The sequence below is a fragment of the Mesoplodon densirostris genome, chromosome 19 (genome assembly GCF_025265405.1).
Source record: "Mesoplodon densirostris isolate mMesDen1 chromosome 19, mMesDen1 primary haplotype, whole genome shotgun sequence".
Taxonomy (NCBI): domain Eukaryota; kingdom Metazoa; phylum Chordata; class Mammalia; order Artiodactyla; family Ziphiidae; genus Mesoplodon; species Mesoplodon densirostris.
In genome coordinates, this window is record NC_082679.1 from 22,283,213 (window position 1) to 22,303,434 (window position 20,222).

Consider the following 20,222-nt stretch of genomic DNA (forward strand, 5'->3'; position numbering starts at 1 on the left):
TGAGAGTCTGCCTGCCCGATGCAGGGGACACGGGTTCGTGCCCCGGTCTCGGAAGATCCCACATGCCTCGGAGCGGTTAGGCCCGTGAGCCATGGCAGCTGAGCCTGTGCGTCCAGAGCCTGTGCTCCGCGGCGGGAGAGGCCACAACAGTGAGAGGCCCGCGTACCGCCAAAAAAAAAAAAAAAGGATGAACTTTGGAGAAGGGCTGCCTGGGTCCGAATCCCTGTGACGCCTGATGTGGGCAATTCTATAACTCTCTGTGCCTCAGTTTCCACAGGCGTAAAACGGGAGGCTGGCAGAAACTGCTAGGATCTTTCTGGGCATTCACCGAGTTTATCTATGTACCTGGGCCGGCAGCTCCAGCTCTGGTAGGCGTTAACTTAGAACATCTCGTAGCCGGTCAAGTTTTCACTCCAGGCCTGGGTGACTTTCCCAGCCATCTAAAAACAATGTTTCACAAACCCTGTAGCGAACTTATACAAAGGAAGTCTTAACAAGTAAGATCCATAACAGGTCAAATCTCAGCTGCAGGAAGTCGTTCTCATTCTCTGCTCTAGATCTCTCGGAACAGAGAGGAATAATAAAAGTCAAAACCCGGACAACTCTCCCTTCTGCAGGTCAATTCCACCAGCGTCGTTGTCCGGAGGAGGCAGGCTTCCCTTCTTAAAGGGGCCTCTCCTAGTTTTGACTTTCTCTTCTCTCTCCTAAGAGGGCCTGGCTGGTTTCTCCTCCTCATCCCCCACTTAGCATCTCTCAGGAAGTGGCCCCTCCCTCTCCGATGGGATGTTAAATCCTGAAGTGATTACTAATAAATAAAGCCACTCTTCATTGAATCTGGATTTCTGTTGGTCCTGAGTACGTGAAGCAGCTCAATTCCCCAAATACCATTGTGGGTTGTAGGGGGCGCAGGTCGGGGGTCCATGGCCTCTATAGCCAAGTCAAGAATTTTCCTAGGGGCCGTTGCTTCGAGGTACGTGGATGAAAAGGGAGAGTTCTCAGAACTTACTATTTGTTTACAAGTTTCTAACTTTACAAAGGTCCAAATAGATCTACCCTCCACGCACCCCGGTCTCCCTCCCCACAGGCGCTGCAGTTACCAGTTTGTTTCTGCTTTCGAAGATATTCTGTGCATTTAACAAGCAGCAGCTTAGATTTTCTCACCTCCCCCTTAAATTATTATACACTCTCCTTCCTTCATTGCCTTTTCCCCTTAACTGAATTCATAGCTTATTCCGCGTCGGTTCATGTATTACTTCCTCATTTTACGGTTACTTCATGTCCCCCTGTGGGCCAGACCACAGCTTATTTAATGAGTCCCCTATCCATGGACAGCTAGGTTGTTTTCGGGTTTGTTTATCCTTACCACTTTTTTATGAAAACAGAAACAATGTTCCTTACCCCCTTGGTTAGCATTTATCATGAAACCTGCGGAAGCCTCAACCTGCCCGCCCCCACTGCCAGCCTCCACTTAGAGTATCCCCATCTCCAGGGTTCCAGTGCTTTGGCGGCGCGTCTTATGTGGGTTGCCTAGCTGAAGCTGTCAGGCGCAGGCCGGGGCCCTCTGGCGCCCCGCCCCGCGGCCGGCCCGCAGTCGGGCCGATTCAAATCCAGCCAATGGCAGCGTGTAAACAAACCCAGGCCCGCCCCACGATGAATAATTCCCCGGGCCGGCGCGAAGCCTATTTAACTTGGCGGGGGATGGGGGCGGGACGGAGATGTGGCCCCTCCCCCCGGCGTGGGCTAAAGGGCGACTAGGCCCCGCCCCCCACACTTGCCGCTCTAAGGACCCAAGGTCGGGGTGGGCTTGTAGCTGCCTGATTTGCCGCCGCTCGCGGTCTTGGCGCTCCAGGCGAGCCAGCGTAGCTGCGTGCTGGAGTAGCACTGTCCCGCTGTACGAGCCATATTTAAAGGGCGCTGTCAGAGGGCGCAGTTCCCTCCGGAGGCAGTGCTCTCCTAGTCCTCCTATTTTTCCCCTCCTGGCGGCTAGAATTCGGATCCTGGAGAGGTCTTTGATGAAAACTTTCCCCTGAAGTCGGATTGAACGAGAAGTGGAGGGACCAGCAGGGGTGTTTTGGGCAAGGCTTTTTCTTGCTTTGTTCCTTCTTGTTATTGAAGTGTTACATGCCTCCAGAAAAGTGCACGGATCCTAAGCGTGCTGCTCAACTGAAAACGAAAAACACCCGTGGAAACATCTTGCCAGATCAAGAAACAGAACTTGGGTTGGCCAAGTTTTAGACTTTGCAGTTGCGGGTGCGAGGGAGGAGCCGCGAAGGCCGTTCTTTTGACTTTCAGAGGCACAAACGACTTGTTAAGAAAGAAAGGGAGGGAGGGAGGGAGGGAGGGAGCAAAAGGAAAACCACGCCTCTGTATAGAACCGGGAATCAGGCCAGGCTCTGGTCAGGCTCCCTCAGGGTAGGAACTGGGCTGTTGGACGGGTAGGAGGTGTAGGAGTCAGAGATAAAGGGTATTAGGATCTGGTTGGGAGAGCTGAGGGTGGGGTGGGGAAGGACTAGAAATTGGAGGGGACTAGAAATTTGAGGAGTTAGAAAATGCGCTGGTACTGGGGGTGGGAGAGGGGAGGTTTCTGGCCTGGAGTGTTGGGAGGACCAGGGGGACTTGGAGCCGGTGGGCTAAAAGTGGAACAAGGCATCACAGCCCCTGGGAGAGGGCAGGTTAATTCTCCAGTGTCCTGGACTTTCCACAGCAAATGGGTTTCCTGCTGTTCCTTTTCAGCTGCACGGTTATAATTAAAACAGTCCATTAATCGTTGAGATGAGGGGCCCAGAAATCCAAGCTCATTCAGCAAATATTTGTGAGGTGTCTGTCTCCTGCCCAGACCTATGTTAGGAGAGAGAAAATATCATGACCTATATGGGATTAAGTTCCATATTGGCAGGCAAGGACCCTGTGTCCAGAGCCCAGCTGAGCACAGAGGTGTAGCGTATTTGGTAGATGAGAAAAGGTGGGTGCATCTTCTCCTGTCCTAATTTCTTACATCTGGATGCTGCTCTGTCCCTGTCCCATAAGAGCTTCTATGTGCCTCGTCCCATTTCATCCTTTCCATGGCCTTCATAACGTCTGGACTCGGGACAAATAGAGCTGGGTTTGACTCCCCGGCTGTGTGACATTGATCCGGTTTCTTACCCTCCCCGTATTGGTTTCTCCACACAAAAAAAGTTAGAATTGAGGTTTAAATGAGAGTCAGCGGCTGGCCCAGGGGTTGGTATTAGCAGTCGTTAGAGTGTTTATCAAAGTGAAGAGTTAGTTAGGATTACCAGCTTAATGATGTGTTCGGGGGAGATAAACAGATGTCTGCAATGCATCAAAAACTGAGATGGATTTGATGGATGGATAGATGCACAGATGTGTGATTAAGCTAGTAGAGTAGGATGTTGATGGTTGAATCTAGGTAGTGGGTATTTATCCTATTTCTTCCAGTTTTCCATATTTGAAAATGTTCAGAATAAAATATTGGGGAGCGATGGATTTTGGTGTCTGACTATACGGTCCCATTTTACAGATGAGAAAATGGAGGAGCTGGAGAAGTGACTTGCCCCAGGTTCATGTGGTGACTCGTTACAGAACATCTGGGATTAGTCCCTCCCCTGGCTGGGTATCCCTGGGGCAAGTTGCTGAACCTATCTGGGTCTCACTGCCAACCCGATTCTGAACCTGGAACTTACAACTTACATCTGATTTTCAAAGGGCAGGGGTGTGTCACCCCCTAAAGAATAGCAGGTCTCTTCCCATTTGGGCCCATATAGACCCCTCCTCTGGCCTTGGACATTTGACCTCCCAGGCCTTTGCCAGCCATGGCTAGATTGGGGGCTTCTTTCACACCCATGCCTATTCCAGGCTGCCTGGCCTCAAGACCATCTCCTAAGAGGTCAGGTATGCCTGTGGAAAGGTGGGTGTTATCTCATTGCTCAGCAGATCTTTCTTGAGCCCTTATTAAGTGCCAAGCACTGTTCTGGGGTGTGTGTTGGGGGGGTTGGGGGGGTAGATACCATAATGCACCTAAGAAGCCTGGAACCTGCTACAGAGGGCAGGGGAAACTGATTTGCTTACTTGCTCATTGTCTGTGTCCCCTAATAGACTGTGAGCTGCGGAATGGGGGTGGGGGGTAGTGATGGGGCAGGAACCAGGGTGTTCTTGGTCACTGCTATATTCCTGGCACACACTAGATACCCATAAATAATACTTCCTGTATGAATGAATAAACTTGGACAGTCACCCCCCAGCAATGCCTCAGGTCTGCTACCTTTGAACCCCAGTCAGTTCCCTCGTTCCGAGTCCCCCAGGGTTGGCAGCTATAACAAAGAGACATCAGTGCCACCCAGCTCAGATCAGGTCCCACTTCCCAGTTGTGTGACCTTGGGCAAAACGCTCCCCCTCTCTGAGCCAATTTAGTTTTCTACACTGCAAGGTGGGAATAACCAAAGGTCTCTAGATGGGAGTTCCTGGAGGTCTCTTCTTGGTGAAGACTGGAAAAATGGCATCCAGGTAAATGAATACCCAAGGTGTAGCCCAGTGGCTCAATCTTAGCAAATGGAAGGGCAAGCTGCACAAAAATAATGTCCTTGTATGTTGCTGTTCCTGGAAGGGTCACATACCTCAGTAGGCCATGGATGACTACTATAACTATATGAGTTATAGACTGACCACTGTCTTACGTTTGGGGCAACACGTGTTCATTTCTGGAATTGATAAAAGTTTCCTTTTTCTATAATAGTCAATAATAACAGCACTTATCCGGCACTTCCTGTCAGATGCTGCTCTCCATGAGGACATTTTCTCCTAATGATCTTATGAAATGAGGCCTATTAATTATTTCCTCTTGGAAATGGAGGCACGGAGAGGTGAAGTAATTTGTCCAAGGTCACACAGCAAAGAAAGTGGCAGGATGTGAAGCACAGGCTCACTGGTTTGAGTCAGCACGCTTAACCTCCGTGGTCTCTTAAAGAACATGCGTAGTGCCACCAAGATGCCAGGATCAATTCTAAAGCTTAAAACACATAGATCTCAATCACTCATTTATTCAACACACATTTATTGAGCTGCTTCGGTATACACATGGCTTTTCCAGGGCACCGGGGAAACAGAAGGTAAGAAGAGACCAGAATATAAGTCCCGTAGGCCTGTGCGCCCCGGCAGGGTAGCTCCGAGCTGTCTGGGTGCTCGATGGGCCCCGAGCAAGGCGCAGGGCACACAGCAGGCGCTCAGCAAGCGTTCCCTGAACGAACGCGCTAATCGAAGTGTCACGCCCGCAAGGCGTACACGGCCCCGCGGGGCGGAAACAGACCCAACACCACCGAGGCGTCCCGGGGCTTCTGGGAGTCCCATCTGCGCGGCCCGAGAGGCCTCGAGGAGGCTCTAAGACAGGTCGGACCCACGTCCCCGGCGCCCTCCCCGGGGCGTAGCAGCTCAAAAGACCGATTGAGGTGAGTGAGCGAGCCGCGTTCGGAGTCCCGGCCAGTAGCCCCAAAGCACCTCTCGCCCCCGCGCCTTCCACCCTTTTGGCTCCGACTCCCGGCTCCTTCGCGATTCCACCTGCGGGGCCTCCCCTCTCCTCCAGCCGCGACTCTCGCTACCTTTTCGAACCTTCGGCGCTCCCCCTGGTCGCGTCCTCCCGCCCGGCGACCATGCCCCGCGTCGGGGCGCGCCCAGGGCGCACTGCGCCCGCTCCCCAGACGGGCTGGGCGCCCGGGATAATGGAGGGCGAATCCCTTTAGCCTTCCCCCCTAATCCGGAGCATCGCTCGATGCAGTCGGCAGACTCCCCCGTAGCCTGGGAAGGAGCGCCCCTGAACCCCCGGGACTAGGGCTGGGGAGGGGGCGGTGCCGGTGCGGAGGTCACCCTCCCGGGGCGTTCGCAGCCTCCCATTCGTTCGCGGGCCCGCAGCTCGGCGCCCAGAGCCGAAGCTGGTTTGCTGAGTCGCGGGGCGGGGCCTCCCCCAAGCCCGTCCCTCGGCGAGGGCGGAGGGAGGAGGAGGAGGAGGAGGAAAGGGGGGGCGGGACACAAAACCTGCAAGGTTTTTTTTGTTTTGTTTTGCATGTAATTAAAAAATTTTTTTTTTTTTTTTTTTTTTTGCAAACCCGAGGGGTCCCGCCCGGAGCGGGAGCGGGTCCGGGGCGCCCGCGCCGCGACGAGGGGCGGCGGCAGGGGCCTGGCGGAGGCTGCCGGGCGGCCGCCATGCGATCAGGCAGTGCGCTGATCGGCCCGGCCTGTCGGCCCCTTCGGGGTCCTCCCTTTGCAGCCCGTGCGGGGCCGTCTCGGAGACCCCGCGCCGAAGGCTGCTCAAACATCAGGATGAGTTTCTCACAATGTAGCAATTTCTCTTTAAATCTCTTAACTCTCTCTACCTGCGAGTCGGGGCTGTGACAGGGCGCAAAAGCGAGGGGCAGTGGGGGTTGGCGGCGAGGGTGTGTGTGGGGGGAGCCGGAGCCGGGGCCGAACCCACTCCCCCGACACTCACGCACTTAGCCCCCCAACCGGGGCGCATCGCCCGCTGCCTCTTTTTCTGTTCGGCGCCCACCACCCCCGGCAGCCCCCCCTCACCCCCCGCGTCTCTCCATCACCGCCGCCCCGATTCTGCAGGGACCCCCCCACCCACCCACCCCGGGCTCCCCTGCCCAAACCCGGCGCCCGGTGCCTCCCCGGCCCTCCCGCCGGCTGCCGGGGATACAATGGAGCGGCGGAAAAACGAGACCTAACGTCCCACGGGGGGAGGGGTGGGGAGACCCCCTCCTCTCCCCACCCCTCCCCTCCCCTCGCCCTGCTCCCTGCCTTTTGGGGAAGAAGAGGGCAATGGGGCAGCGGATGGTGGTTTCCCGGCCGGAGCTGGCGAGCCTTCCTCTCCCCCTCTCGCCCGTCCCCTGCGCTCCCTTCTCAGATCCCTCCGGGGGTGCCGGAGAGAAACGGGGCCTCCGGCCTGCTGGGGAGGGATGGATGCGGAAGGAAGCCACTGGGTCTCCTCCTCCCCACCGGCCCGAAACAATGAAAGGAGTTGACTTGGTCCCCCACCCCCCAGCAATGAAAGAAGTTGACCCCCGCCCCCGCTAGCTGGTTGTTCCCGGAGGGGGCCGCTACGGGGGGTGGGGGGAGAGGGAGGTGAGCCTTACCCTTGTCACCTGCGAGATTTGGGGCGGCCCCTATCTCCACCCCCTCGGCCTAGCAATGGGAGGCACCAGGCCCAGCCCGGGCACCGCGCTCGGGTGGTGACCTTTAGACGAAGGCAGCCCTTTCCCTGTGGTGAGCCCGGACGAGCCGGGCCCGAGGCCTCCCCGGGCCCCTGCGGAGGGCGGCCGGACCGCGGGCACCCGGAGGGAGGGATGGAGCAGGAGGGCGGAGGGATGGAGCCATCTGGTTTTCCCATCCCTCGCTGCCCCTCGGCTGCTTCTCCGGCTCCTGTCACGGGCGGCCGCGGGGAGACCAGGGAACGCGGTCTGCCCAGGCCTTGGTCCGCGGCCAGCGGCGAGCGGGGCGAGCAGCCGCGGGCGGGCTCGGGAGGCAGCGGTGATTGGAAGGCACGGCGGCTCCTTCCTCTCCGCACGCCTTTGTTTTGCTTTGTCGTTCTGAGCAGCTGAACTTCCCGGGAGGTGGGGTCAGAGGCCGCTGTGTCAGCTCTCCCCGGAGGTCAGGGTGACAGGTCCCAGCCCTCTGGTGTACCCGGACTGGGGCTCCTGCCCGTGCTCGGCCTTCTGCCCGGACAGGCAGCCCCTTTTGTCACACAGCCCTCCGATAGTCTAGATCTGGGGATGTATTGAGGGTTTGCTTTTCCCTCACACCTCCTTTCCCAGGGCGCTTGTCAGGGAAACAGTTTTTAGAAACACCCCCAGACTTCACGGCCTGAGATTTCTGAGAAGTGCTCTGTGCTTTCACACCTCTCCCCTCACCTGGGGTGGGGATGGGGGCCTCAGTCAACGCCGACCTGCTAGGGTGGTGGGAGAACAGGGGAGGAGGACAGCTGAGGAGCCACCCCCTTCCCATGTACCAGCGTCCAGTGAGACTTAAGGGGTGTGCTTAGCTACACCCCCCCTCCCCCAGAGCTCCCCCACTCCTGGAAGGTGGAAATAACATCTCCTACCCAGAGAGCATTAGGGATTGGCTACTGTTAGGTGCGCTACCCACTGGCCACCACCCGAGGAGGAAGTTGGGTCAGTTATGTGATTCCCATTTTGCAGACAAGCTAATGGAGGCTCAGAGAAGCTAAGTGACTTGCCCGGGGTCACACAGCCCCAATCTGTAACCGTCTCAAGTTTTTCCAACTCAGCTCAAAACTCTTAGGTTCTCCTGTACCCCTCTTTGGCAATTTGTCCCTTTGACTTCAGTTGAGTCTCAAATGTAGATAATACCAGGAAGGAGCCGCCGAATCCCCCCCACTCCCCAGCCCCCCGAGTGATCGTTTGGGGAAGGAGTAAGGAGCATCTGGAAGCTGGGCTGAGGGCAGGATGCTTTCACCTGTGGCTGGAGCAGAGCGTTTGCCTGCAGGAGCTGAGGACTGGAGGTGTGGAGTCAGGAGAAGGGGGGCCCCAGGCCTCGCTGGCTGGGGTTTGGGGGGCACTTGGTCGGTGGTCCCTCTGTCATCCTCTTCCTCTTCCATCTGAGCTGGGACTCAGCCCCGCTGGGAGGGAATCTGAGCTGCCAGGGACCTTCGTCGTCGCTCTGCCCTGTGACCCTCCGTGGCGCCGTGATGTAGCTGGCAGAGAACTCCCCTGTCCGTTCTCCCCTCGGCCTGGGTGGCAGACTCCCTGTCCCACTCTGTAACCTCAGGCACTAGATTCAACTCACTAGTCCTCAGTTTCCTCATCTGCAGGTGGGGATCAGTAGAGCTTCCTTAACTGACCTTGCGGTGACTGAAAGTTTTATCCAAGCGTGTTATTTTTATTTCTCCTTCAGCATACGGGGATATGGCAGGCCTGTAGGGGTGGGGAGGAAAGTTGGGTGCTGGGTATTTTAGGGTGAATGGCAAAAGGCATCTACCTTGGAGGAATTCCCTGTGGTGGTGGTTGAGGGCAGGCAGTAAGTAAGGAGTTCCGCTTTGGTGACCCTCCATCTCCAGCTCTCTGGGACCCCACCCCTTCAGCAGCCTCCAGCTCTCTGGGACCCCGCCCCTTCAGCACTTACTGGTGCCGAATACACATTTGGTGGCGGGGGGGGGGGGGGGGGAGGAGGAGGAAGGGCTGGGGAGGGCCCAGCTTACCCAGTGAGGGGGGCAATACGGGCAATCTTCCATTTTACAGATGAGGAAACTGAGTCCAGCAGAAACCTGTTCCATGGCTGAGAGGGGACTCCAGCCCAGACTTCAGGGACGGGGGTGTGATTGGAGAGGGGCTAACACTTTGAGGGACACCCTGCAAATACCTTCCTGAGGTGACAGGCATCATAAGTAATCATAATTCCTGTGGGGTGGGGGCAGGAGGGGAGGGGCTGTAGGTCTCTCTAGGGTGAGTGCTTCCTGAAAGTTGGAACTGATTTTGGGGGGGCAGGGTGGCAGTGGAAAAGGGGGGAAGTGTGAGGCCCAAGAGTGACAGGCCTATGCCCCGCCCCCCTTTTTTGCCCGCTTCCTTCCCAGAGGCCTCAGGGGCCTTCCCCAACCTTCCCTGGGGATGTGGGGTCTTCCCCCTCTCCCTTCTGAGAGGCTGTGAAAGGGTCCAGGGGTCAGCACCAAGCCCAGGGGGCCTGGCAGGAGGATCCTGGGGTGTGGTGTGGGTACCCCGGGGTCCTGGGGGGGTCACCTTTGAGCCCCAGGTCCAGCCACCATCAGAGTTCCTGCCCGCTCTCCCAGCTCTCCCCCGTGGCTGTCTTGATTCCTGGTCTCAAGAATGCGGAGGGCTGCTGGTGGGGGGAAGTTCATTGGAAACAGGAAAACATGGCATTCCTTTCTAGCTGGCCTGGGCCTGGAAAGCAGTGAGGGGCTGCCTTTCTCCCTCTCCCGCCCTGCAGGGGAGAGGTGGGGGGGGAGCATGGTTCTCTCACCTCTGTCTCTTCGGGGTCTTTCCCCCACCAGGATCCCTGACTCTTAGTGGAAACAGCAAGTTGCCTGTTTTACGTCCATGATGTAAAATACTCTCCCACCAATCAGAATGACTTGCCCCCCTTTTTCACCAGGTCATATCCAAGTTTGTCCCCGCTCTCTGAGGGCGGAGGGCCTGTCTCAGTTGGCTCCCCAGCGTAGGCTGTGTCACACTAGAGACACATGGGAAATGTTTGGTTGACTGGTCCCCAAGGATTCCCTCCTCCTTCCTTCCCTAGACTTCTCGCCTGCCTGGGGTACCACCAATAGAGTTTTATCCCCATTGACTGAAGCCTTTGTGTCTCAGTGGCATGCAAGATCCCCCAACGGGAAAAGAGAAGGTTTTCTAAGACATTTCTCGTTTGGCGACAGTTTTGTGTCCTGAGTTTGCAGGTATTCATGGTGGCGGGGGATCTGTTGGCAGGAGAAGCTGGAGAGAGGGCCTGTCTGTCTGTAATTGTTCCCGATTAAACTTCCTGAGGGCCTACTGTGTGCCACGGACCTGGGGCCCAGTTATGATACTGGGACCCGATCCGGGAGAAGGCTCGAGAGAAGTGTTGTCTTCAAGGCTGCTGGGGGACTTTGATGCCTTCTGTCTGGGTGGTTTGCAAAGGCTCCAAGGGGGAAGCAGCTTCTTTCTCTCTTTCTCTTTTTTTCTAAGTGATACATCCACATGGGACAAATTCAAAACCTCAAACATAGTAAGTCTCCCCCTTTACCCTCCGGGGCATCCCTGGTCCCCCAACTCGCCTCCCCAGAGCACTGCCTCAATCCTGATGTTCTGTGCGCACACATTTATATACCTGTGTATGTCTTAAAAAATATTTATTTTGCACAGATGGTAGCCCCCTCTTCCCGTCGTTGTGCACGTTGCTTTTTTCACTTCATCTCCCTGGGAGATGTGCACAATACATGGAGGCGTTTCTTTGGCTTTTTCTCAGCTGCATTGTATTCCTCAGTGTGGGCAAATCCTCCTTGACTCAACACGGATATGGAGGTGTTTCCTAAAGTTTCAGCGTGCAGAGCCAGAGGGCATGCATCCATTTGTCTTACTGGGAAGTGGGTATGCCAGCGGGGTAAACTCCTGGAGGCGGGATTGCTGGGTCAAGAGCCTGCGGTTTGTCATTCGGTCACTCTTGGGAGGCACCTGTGGAGCTGTATCTTGAAAGAAATCGTTTCCCCTCCTGTTCAAGTCATCCCACCCATCCATCCATTGTCTTTGCCTCTTGTGACCTCCTTGCCCCTTCCTTCCTGCCTGTGGCCTGCACCCTGTGCTTGCCACTTGGTGTAGAGGTCAAGGGTGGGGGCGCTGTTGATTCGAATCCCGGCTCTGCCGCTTGCTGGCTGAATGGATGCAGGCAGGGGGCTTGCTGGCTCTGGGCCTCAGTTGTCCCCTCTGTTAAATGGGTTCACCTCAGCACCTACTTTTGGAAAGGTTGTCGTGAGGATTAAATAATACCCATCAAGGTGCATGGGTAGCCTAGCTGAGTCATTCAGTGGAGGTGTCATCTGTCATTCTATGGCAGTTCTGTCTCCTGGGGTGAGGAACCCCTTAATTCTGGGCTGTGAGCCCCCTTACTGGCAGGCAGGGGAGGGAATGCTGGCTTTTGCACTTACCTGCAGCGTGACCTTGGGCAAGTGATCCTTTTCTGGGTCTCGATTTCCTTGTCTGTAAACTGGGCCCATGATGGCTCCCTGGCAGGTGGGCTGTGAGGGCCAAAGGAGGCACTGCCCTCCCCAGCCGGGCATGCAGTAGCTGTTCAGGAAGGAGCATCTGATGTTGCTGTTATTTTCACTATGGTTACTGTTCTGCTGTGGGCCCCACGCTGACTTCGCCACTCTGAAAGCTCTCCATTGTCTTCCTGAAAGGCACATAGGGAACATTGTTGGCATTCTAAACCGCACAGCAGCGGAGGGCACAGGGCAGGCTGCTGCGGTGGCGTGGCCCTGGGGACAGACAGGGCTGTCCTGCTCTGGGTCTCGCTTTCCTCATCTGGAAGAACGGCTGTGATGGGAGACCTACCTGTGTGCTCACGGATGTTCAGTGCTTAACACAGTGCCTGACATATCACAAGTGCTCAGAAAATGTCAGTGGCTGTGATGGTGGTGGTGGTGGTGGTGGTGGTGATGGTGTTGGTGGTGATGTTGGTCATGATGGTCATGATGGTGATGATGATGATGATGATGATGATGGAGAGAAATCTCCTGTGGAATTAGATACCTGCGTCCTTGCCTCCTTCCCCTAAAACCCCGGGCAGTCAATGTTGGCATTTTAATCAGAGGGAAGGTTCCAAGGCAATCAAATACCTTTGGGCCTCAGTTTCCTCATCTGTAACAGAACTCATGGGGTCTTTGTGAAGCTTAAATGAGTGAAGATGTAGAAAGCTTTTAAGACAGGCCCCGGCTTGCAGGAGTGCGGTGAAAATTCACTTTGCTTGTTATTATTTAAATTTTTTATCATGGAAATTTTAAAGTACCTACCAAGAGTTGAGCGAATAAAATAATCAACCCCTGTGTACCCATCGCCAGCTTCACCAATTTTCTGCTGACCCCTCCTCCCACCCCCCCACCCCCCGCGCCACCCTGCACTTTCTTTTCCCTTTTCAGCTGGAGTACATCTAAGCAAATTCCAGATATCCTATCAGTTCAATTGTATCATTATCATTACTAATGGTGTTAATATTTTTGGTATCCAGAATCTGTTTAATCACCTCCGGGTTCTATCCTGTTCTGTGCTGGAAGAGACATTAGGCCCATTTCATAGATTGGGGAAATCGAGGCTGCAGGCAGTAAACTTTGGTCAGGTTGTCCTTGATCTGTGTTCCCATCCTGTCTTGGCCAGCCCAGGCTTTGCACCTTGGTGGCTGTTTCTGATCACACAGGCTTGGGGATTTATGCCTGGATGTGGGTTCTGATATTCTGTGCAGAAATCACAGTCAGAGAATGTGGGCCAGTGGCAGGGGGATGGACAGATGACCCCGGCAGTGAGGGGTTACTGGGTCAGCCGCCCAGGTTCGAGTCCTCTTTCTGCCGCTTCTAACCTTGTGACTTGGGGGCAAGTTACTTCCTTTCTCTAATTCCAGATTAGAGAACCAGAAGTACAGGAATAATAAATCGATGCTTCTTTCAAGAGCTTTTGCATCAGTTAAATCAGGTCCTGAGTGGAAAAGTGTTTTGCAAGTGCCTGGCTCAGAGTAAGCGCTCTGCAGAAGGTAGCAGTCACCATTGTCACTGTAGTTAGTTATCACTTCCGTGGAGGCTGTAACCAAACGCTCCTTCCAGGGGTAAGAGGGTCAGAGGAAGGGTTATATCCCTGGAGCCCCTGACCAGGCCTGGCTGCCTTAATCCCCCGCTTTTGCTCACTCCATCCTCTATAATTCTCCTTCAAAGTGTTTCTTGTCCTTCGAGGGGCTGGAGGGGGCTGTTGACTTCTAGGTAACCCCCCCGCCAGCCTCCTGTGTCCCCTATGTCCCATCCTGGCAGCCTTGTGTGCGGAGTGAGGGAGGACCATCTCTATGGCTGTGGGACCCTCGTTAATGACCCCTGGGGCCCTGGAGGGAGCCCCGGTGGCCTCCGCAGCTTGGAGGTGAAGGGCGGTCCATTTCTCCAGGACACCTGCAGATCGAAGGTGCCTGGAGCCCCCTTTCCAGAGGATGGATGCTGCCCTGCCTCTCGTCCACTATGTGGTACTGGGCAGGCTGTTGCTCACAGATGCTCATGGGATGATTGTGGCAGTTGGCTAGATTGTAACCTCCCTCCTGTCCTTCAAGGTCCCTCCTGTCCTTCAAGGCACCTCACCCATCTTCGAACACCAAGCCCTCCAGGCTAGGTGACGGGGGGCCCCCCGGAAGAGTTCTCAGCTCTTTACCCTCTCAGGCCAGGCTCCCCTCGGCCTAGCAGGCTCTGGCCACAGTGGCCTCACTTCTCTCCCCAGAACATGCCCAGTGCCCTCCCGCTTTTGTGGACATGCATCGCCCCCCGCTTTTTTTTTTTTTTGGCGGTACATGGGCCTCTCACTGCTGTGGCCTCTCCCGTTGTGGAGCACAGGCTCCGGACGCGCAGGCCCAGCGGCCATGGCTCACAGGCCCAGCCGCTCCGTGGCACATGGGATCCTCCCGGACCGAGGCACGAACCCGTATCCCCTGCATCGGCAGGCGGACTCTTAACCACTGCGCCACCAGGGAAGCCCCCATGCATACCCTTTCACAGAAAGTTTTGTGTGTGTGTGTGTATGTGTGTATGTATTTCTCCCCCATCCTCTCATTGAGTATAATTGGCATACAATGAAATACACAGATTAAGGGTGCTTCTCCATGAGTCTTGCCAAACCATAGCAGCGTGTGTAATCCACACCCCATCGAGATCCAGAGCATTCGCATCGCAGCCAAAAAGTTCCTTTGTGCCCCTTCACCGTCAACACCCCCTCCCAGAGCAGCGGGTCACTGGCCCGCTGCTCGTTTATCCTGTTGTGGATCTGCCTTGCCTCTTCTTGAATCTCGCAGACGTGTGTGGTCTTGGGTTGAGCACCTCAGCTCAGCATCACTGTTTTGAGATTTAGCCTTTCTATCACTGAGCAGGAGTCCTTGGGAAGGCTTTACCTCCTTTCTCTCGGGAGAGAGAAATCTGCCCCCCCCACCTTGAAGTCTCATCATCCCATTTGCCCCTCCCCTGGGTGCCCTTCCCAGCCTCAGCCTCGGGCCTAGGGACGCTCTCCCATTTCACTGCTCCACCCCTCGTAGCCCCATTGGGATGTAGGTATCCCGTGAGCTTTTCTTCAGGCCTGGCTTTCTCACTAGATTCTATAAACTACATAGGAGGGAAATGATGTGCCCCGTGTTCTCAGCTCCTGGTGTGCAGTAGGAATCCTGTAATGTTTGTTGCCTGACTCACTGACTGACTGAAGGATGGACATGTCACAGGCATGGAGAAAGGGAGCAGAGAGCCTGTGCTTGCGGTCGCTATTCTGTTTCTTAAAAAGTGTGACCCACCTGCTTCCAAAGCACCAAAAATGCCAATCTCGGGGTGCCACGCATCTCCTGGGAGTCCTGGTGGGTAGGGCCCGAGAGGCCCCCAGCCAGGCTCAGCTGCCTTCATTGCCCGCCCCCCCGGGCCCATCCCCCCACCACTTTTATCAAGCCCGACCCCTGAGTGGTTCCTTGGCTCAGGAAGCCCAGCCCTCAAAGCTGCAGGGCTCTGCCTGCAGTGGCAAAGCTCCTCCGGCAGGCCCCTCACCCAGGACAGGCAGCCATGGGTCTCCCACCTGCACTTGACACTTGGTCCATGGACATTGCCCATCCTGCCCTAGCCACCTCCCCACTGCCCAGTACTCGCTCCCTCAGTGTCTTCAGAGACGGAGTGAATCAGGGCCCATGGGACAGGTCAGGACTGCCCACTGCTCAGCAGGGAGACTGAGGCTGGAGGGGGGCGCTCAGCTGCTGCCCTCCTCAGTTCAGCCAGGACTGGAAGCCACACATGCTGTGTTCACACAAGCCATTTGCTGTAAGTTACGCCTCCTTTTACAGAGATGCTAAAATGGGCAAAGACTCAGGTCTCGAAGTTGATAAAAATGTCTGGGAAACTTCTGCTCCGTCTTTGCCTCTGGTTTCTGTGGCCCTTCCGGGCTGCCTGTGCTTTGCCACCTAAAGTCTCAAAGCTGTTCCGTGAGGAGCTGTTTTCCTTTGTCAGATTTCTGTCTCCTTAGCTGGACCAGCAGAATTCCCTGACATCTGCCCAGCCCTTGCCCGTCCCCGAGCCCGTCCCCCTTCCACAGTCCTCTTTTTTCTTTGCGACCTTTAAGGGGCAGGGAGTCGTGTCTGCATTGGTCACGGGGACACTGAGCCAACTTCTGGGCCTGAAGAGCCCCCGGCCAGACTCTGTAGCAGAATAGGGAGATTTATTTAAGGGAGTTCCTAACAGAAGTCTGCTTTAAGCAAATGAACAGTAAAATATATATACCCACACACATACATTAATATATGTTACATATTATTATACTTTATGTAATAATTTAGTGGTAAATTTAAACTTAGCAGTATAATAGGCATATAGTAAATGTATATATTATATACACATATATGCAAATGCATATATATATATATATATATATCTGTATAAGATTCCCTTGTATTCCCATTCCCTTCCCTGGCCCAGTGCCCTGGCAAATTGTTCTGTGCCCTGGCAAATTGTTTGCTTTGTGTGGTGGATTTTTGCTTTCTACAGAGGATCCTGCTGTATTTCTCCTTCTGAGTCTTTTTCGCCGAACACCCACTCTAAGGCCTCCTGTGTTGCTACTTGTGCATCTTGTCTGTTGCTTCTCCTGGCTGTGGGACTCTGTGCGGTGCAGTTTTCATGGTTTGCTTAGAATTTTCCCCAGGGCCAGACCCCCGGGTTGCCTTCCTTTCCCAGTTACAGTGAGAGGTGAAGTGCCTTGTCCAAGGTTACACAGCTAGCTGCTGGCAGAGCAGGGATTTGAATCCAGGCGCATCGTACTGGTTAATTCAGACCCACATAGCAGGCCTCCCTTGTGCCGGGCCTCAGAGCTCTGCACTCAGGACAGGGGAGGGGGGTAAACCCAAAACACACCATCCTCCCTGCAAGGTGAGATCAGTGTCTCAGGAGTGTCAGCTGGGCTGGTGGAGGCCAGGAGGAGGCATTGCTTCTGGGGTATGTTGGTGCATCAGGGCAGGCTTCCTGGAGGAGAGGGCTTCTGGGGGCAGGCTTTGGGCTCCATGCCATTTCTAGCAGAGAGAAACCTGGGATGCTTTGCACAAAGGCCAGTTGAAGCTTCACGGGGAAAGAGGACCCAGGACACTGGGGCTGAGATCTGGGATGCTTTGGTTTTGTTGATGGGAGGTAAGGGAAGGAGGAAGTCCAGGATGATCCAAAGTCACTGGCCTGAGCAACTGAGTGGATGCAGGTGCCCTTTCTTGAGATGCTGTAGTGGTGTCTATAGTTTGGGGAACACAAACCCCAGAGAGTAAAGCTCCAGCACCCTCTCGGCTGGTGGTGAGGTGCAGACGGAATGAATGAATGAACTGGAGGCATCATGAGTGAGAGACGGTGACATGGAGTGATCACTGAAGTCCCAGGGATGGGGATGATTCCCCAGGGAGAGGACAGGAGAGGGTGGAGAATCAACTTAGGTGGCCACCCACGTGTAGTGAGGGGTGGGAGCTTCTTTGGCCAAAACAGAGAAAGGGAGGAGGAGCAGGATAAGGCAGGATCAGCGTCTCAGGAACAAAGGGGGAGAGTTTTTAGAAAGGTTTAACTTCCATGGACCTGAGGACAGGCTTCCTGGGTTGGATGAGGCTGTTGTGGAAGCAAAGGTTTCCTGGGTTTGATGGGTATGTAGGGGCGGAAGCCAGACTGGAATATGGTGAGGAGTCATGAGAGAAGGATGGCTTTGTGGATGGATGGATGGATGGATGGATGGATGGATGGATGGACAGATGGACGGACGGAAGGCAGGCAGAAGGAGTTCTTGGCAGCCAGAGATTGAAAAAAAAATCTTGCTACCCTTTATGGCTCCCTAGTGCCCTCAGCTGAAAGTCTAATCTCACCTCCCCCCACAGAGCCTCATTAGCCTGGCCTGGGCTTATCTCCCTGACCTCATCTCCTGCCCTTTCACCTTGCTTTCTTCCCACACCCAGCTTCTTCCTGCCTCCCCACCTTTGCCCTTGCCTCTACTTGCCGTGATCTTCTCCCATTCCTTCCTGTCTCTGGGCTCCTCGTCCTGTCCTGCAGGCCTCTGCTTAAATACAGCCTCCTCTGGGAAGCCTTCCTTGACGACCCTGTCCAACTTTCTCCATGTCACGCGGTTTGCTTCTGTGTGAGGATTCATCCTCCGGACCTGACTGGGAATGCGTCCAGACTCAGTATTCACTGCATGAGTGAGGGACCAGGCTTAGAGAGTTTTAGGATCTGAGCAGGCTTAGAGAAAAGGAAAGGAGCGAAGGAAGATTCTAGAAGAAGAGGGAGGAGGTGGGGTGGTGGGTTGGGCTCAAGAGTGAAGCTTCCTTACAGGTCAGGAGGTGAGGAAGAGAGGGGTGTGAAGCTAGAAGAAAGATGTTTGTGCAGTTGGGAAGGAGTTCAGGAGGCCAGTGCAAAGCTGCTTGGAGACAGGAGGGGGTGGCAGGAGGTGGGGGCGGGAGGGGGGAGGCCAGTGGTATTGCCAGCTGTTGGGATGGCGAGAGCTTTGGCCGTCCTGCCCCAGCTGGGAGAGGCAGCCGCCTTTTATCTTTTCCAGGACAAGGTCTTAAGAGCACGAGGTGGTCCTTAGTGTGGGGGAAGGAGGGCTGAGGTCCTTTGGGGAACCTGCTCGGAGGCCTCCGACCTTTCCCCCAGAGAAACGCATGCTTGACTCTACATCGCAACCTTTGGCGGAGGATTTCAGGGGTGTTGTGAATCCAGTTAGGAGCTTTCCACAACTCATGACCGTAGCAACAATAATTATAACAGCCCACACGGCCATGGGTACCAGTCTAGGGCCCTCACAAGTCCTGACTCAGTTACTCACATTAGGACCTTAGGAGGTAGGTGCAGTGAGCATCCCCATTTTACAGATGAGGAAACTGAGGCACTGGACGGTTAAGTGACTTGCCTAGAGTCACACATCTGCTAAAGGGTATACTGGGGATCCCCCACCCCACCCTGGGGGTTGCAGTCTGGCCTCAAAGCCCAGGCTTTTAGCCATAAAGCCTCACTGTTCGCTTGTTACAGGGACCAGGACTGAAAGCCCACAGTCAGGAAGTTGCCTTTGCCCCGCCCCCCTCCACTCTGCTTTTTGCCCTGGGATCCAGCTTGGGTCTCAGCTTAGCCAGTGGAGGCCCCGGCTCAGCAGGGTGCCGTCCCACCCTCCTCTTTCCCTTTTTACCCTCCGTGGTGTCTTCATTAACATAACTGTGGCGCCCCCAGCTTCCTCGGATGTGTTTGTGAGTTTGTGAGGGAACCCCGGTGGGTGACTGACAGGGAGACCTGCAAGGAAGGGGTCAGGACCCCGGAGGGAGATCTGGCCTGGAGGCAGCTGCGGGACTTGGAGCAGGGGCCCACCACCTCTCGCAGCCTTAGTTTCCCCATCAGCGGGGTGGGGGGTGCCTGATGCCTTCCTCACGGAGGTTTCATAGATGACGTCACATATCAACAGATGTGCTGCAAATTTATGGCAGTAACCAGCTTCCCAGGTGTGTCAACATTCAGAATATTTCAGACCACAGCGCAGGCTGCAATGAGGTGTAACAGCCCTCAGCCAGGCAGGGCAGCTCCCCTTCCCCAAATAGGCTAAAGATTTCTGCAGCAAATACTATTCCTGTTGCTAATATATCTGTGGCTGTTCTACACTAAGAAGGATACATAAGGATAGTCATTGCAGGTTAGCTTATGCCCCACAATGAGTAAAGGGGAAAACAAAGGGATGGTTTTTAGAGATTTTTGGAGGTTGGAATTGTAGATATAGGGTTGTAGATCGAGATGATCTGGGACATGGTGGGATGTCTGTTGCGTTTCATTGAGATAAGGTACCGCCTGGCACTTAATAAACCCGTTGTAAGTGCTGGCTGCTATTATTATCACTGACCAGCCTTTAGTCTGTACCTACAGAGTCTGTGCAGACAGATTGGGCTGTGTTGCAGAGCAACAGTTTCTCAAACTTGAACGTGCACACGAATCCCTTGGGGAGCCTGTTGAAATGCGGGGTCTGATTCAGCGGGTCTGTGGCAGGCCTGAGACTCTGCATTTCTAGCAGGCTCCCAGGGGACACTGAGGCTGCTCCTTTGAGTAGCAAGGGGTAGAGTGGTTTCCGGACGATTTCCGAGTTGCTTCAAGGGCCCTGCACTGGATGCCGAGGCTAAGATCAGATTCCTTAACTCTTTGGGGTTTGCCAATTTGAGGGCAGATCTGTATGAATTAATTAGACATGGAAAAAAGTCATATATAACACTATGAAAATCTTTTCACTGTCCCCTTGTCCTGCCCTCTCCAGAGGAGCCCTATGTGAGGAGTTTGGGTGCATTCTTTCTACCCCTCTATTCTGTGCATACATTTTTTTCCTCTTGCTCACACGTACCATATGAATTATTCTACAGCTTGCTTTTTAACTTGAACAAATGTCTTAGAATTATTTCCATGGCAGCAATCTAGAGCTCCACTCTTTTTTTTTTAATTGAAGTATAGTTGATTTACAATGTTGTGTTAATTTCTGCTGTACAGCAAA

At 54.6% G+C, this 20,222-nt stretch overlaps 1 protein-coding gene across 11 annotated transcripts in view; it reads left to right on the forward strand.

The window, feature by feature from the left end:
• Positions 1-5,186: 5,186 nt before the first annotated feature.
• LOC132480251 (dynein regulatory complex subunit 4-like) overlaps positions 5,187-20,222 on the forward strand; it is a 53,067-nt gene continuing 38,031 nt past the window's right edge. For 7 of the 11 annotated variants that reach the window (XR_009530623.1, XM_060084287.1, XM_060084278.1 and 4 more), the window contains exon 1: positions 5,187-5,441. The gene's annotated coding sequence lies outside the window, so the exon portion shown is untranslated. The remainder of the gene's footprint in view (positions 5,442-20,222) is intronic. The other 4 variants (XM_060084279.1, XM_060084280.1, XM_060084282.1 and 1 more) reach the window with 1 other exon arrangement.